At 35.4% G+C, this 2,478-nt stretch overlaps 1 long non-coding RNA gene across 1 annotated transcript; it reads left to right on the top strand.

Moving 5' to 3' along the window:
- Positions 1 to 348: 348 nt before the first annotated feature.
- Positions 349 to 2,478, top strand: LOC107683255 (uncharacterized). The gene is made up of 4 exons (XR_001633699.1): positions 349 to 476; positions 817 to 957; positions 1,553 to 1,600; positions 2,449 to 2,478. It is a non-coding gene; the product is annotated as an uncharacterized LOC107683255 (long non-coding RNA).

Consider the following 2,478-nt stretch of genomic DNA (forward strand, 5'->3'; position numbering starts at 1 on the left):
TATATATCAGTGCAATAGATTTCTATCCATTGTCCATTTTAAGCAGGTGTTTGCTTATACCATTTTCTGGTAATGGTATTTTTATACGCTATAAATAATATCATAAGATACCCATCAGCCTTCAAAGATTTTTTAAAAATAGCCAAGGTACATTGTTGAAAATTCCCCTGGGAAATCAATATCCCAAGATCTTGAACTGTATCCCAGAAAACATACTTTCCGGCGATTCCAAAATATATGAGATGCGATCAGCATCCAAATGATCTCACATATAGATAGTTGCCTACTCTAAAGATTTCTCCACCCAAACTCTCTCCATCTTCGTGAAGAAGTTTTCTAACCGTAGCCAAAATGTGTTTGTGTTTCTCTCTATAAAGGTTATGCAGTTGAGAGCGTGACAGAAACAGAGACCCCGACACCACTGGAAAGCTCCATACCTCCGTTTTATAACACTGAACCCACAAACGTGGGTGAGGGTAGGATTTTTATTTCCTTTTTTGCATTTTTATTTCCCAGCATAACCACATAACCATCCCAGGATTGCCTGTTATGTTTTATATTATAGTCAGTTTATGTTTTATCTGTTTATTCTATACTTCCAATTTGTTTGCGGTTTTGAATCTAAGTGTTTCCAATACACTTACAGATCCAGTACAAAATGTCTTCGGTCTCTGTTTACCTTGATAACATACTCTGTAAAGTTTGATCTGTCATAGAAGGAATTGATTTTTGGTGGCATAATAAACTGGCGATGTTTGTTTTGGCTTATATCTCTAATACAATTCAATCATGAAAGTGTTCGCCTCGTTCCTCCAGATAACCTGAATACGACAGGGGTGACAATGAGACCAGATGCAGAGCAGTTTAACCTCACCATAACTCCAGCAATCACTGACAACTCTACAGACTCCCCTGTGACCTCCTCTGCGACCTCCAAAAAGATGTCCGCCGCACACCGTAAGCCCTGATTCTGACTGAAAAGCAACTTTAGTTTTAGTGGAAGGACTTTCAGAGTGGGATTGGGGGAGGGTAACAGAGCTGAGGATCGCATGAATAGCTGAGAGGCTTCCTCTTTACTCATGCAATTCATATCAAGGGCACACATAATTAGCAGGTAATTAGAAAATGTTCAATGCTCTTTCCATGCTGAGAGGCTTAAAGATAATGCGGTGTTTCCGCGGGATTGAGGAGCACTGTCACGGTGAGCTGATATGCTTTATGAAGAATCAACCAACCATATATCCTGGGAGAGCAGCGGGATTGAAATATGCAAAAATGTAATTTGAAAGACAGGGCCGGACAGAGAATGAGTGCTGCTGGAATTTAATTAGAAGCTATTACGGACAAATCCATAGGATTGCGATAAGAAGCAGCATCTGCTTTTCACACCGAAAGTCTTTGCTGTCAACCTACATTATGGACCAAAACGGGATTCAAAAGCTCACTCCTATTCATAATTCTGCGAATTTGAGGAAAGAATGTACATGCTAGATTAGGTTTCTCTCCTTGTCTTTTTCCTTGACCTCACTTCCCTCTCATGTTCTCATTGCAGCGACCCTTAACACCAACACCTCCAGAATCGCCAGAGTTGTAGCGTGGGGTAAAACTTTCTCATCTTCCTCTTTTTCTTACATAAATGTATTCTACAACCTATGATAGGCCGATATACTGTATTGGAGGTGTTACTTTCCCATTGTATCTATTAAAATCTTTGTCGATAATGCATATTTTCAAACCTTATTATACAAAAAAAGAAATATGTAAGTAATATAAAAGTTAATAAAAAAATATAAAAGTTAAACTAAAATATAATAATGTAGTTCAAATATAATATAGTTAAAATATTATATATTTTTTATTTTCAGATTTTTGTATGGCTCATTAAGCAAAAAAATTAATTGTATATATTTTTATAAATATAAACAATATTTAATATTATAATATTTAAAAATTGAATTATAAAATTATTTATATTAAAATTATTTTATATAAAAAATATATTAAAGCTGCATTCCTAATAACTTTTTTTGTTGGTTAAAAATTATCCAAAATCAATTATTGATTAAGGGTGATCAAATAATGAACATTTTCATTACATTTCATTCATTTTCATTGCATTCATTTCAGTCTCCACTAAATTTTACCCATCAAGTCATAAAGTCATTTGCATAAACTGCATCTCATTGACATAACTCTGATTGAATCATAGAAAATTAGTGTTGGAGGTCATGTGAGGTGGACAGGTGAAAGACTTCATCCCATTAGACCCATTAGATGCAGCAGGCTCATGAGTCCATCACCATAAACACACACCCACACATATTCTACTGGCTTATTTAGCATATTATGAAAATGATAGAGTCCATTACATTTTATAGGCATGCGGACTGTTGTCAGGTCTTGTTTATGATGTCAAAATCTCTCTAAACTGTACAATTTCCTCAACAGATGAGAGTTGGGACGAGCCGTTTCATTACA

This window comes from Sinocyclocheilus anshuiensis, unplaced genomic scaffold (genome assembly GCF_001515605.1).
Source record: "Sinocyclocheilus anshuiensis isolate Anshui unplaced genomic scaffold, SAMN03320099.WGS_v1.1 C33094333, whole genome shotgun sequence".
NCBI lineage: Eukaryota > Metazoa > Chordata > Actinopteri > Cypriniformes > Cyprinidae > Sinocyclocheilus > Sinocyclocheilus anshuiensis.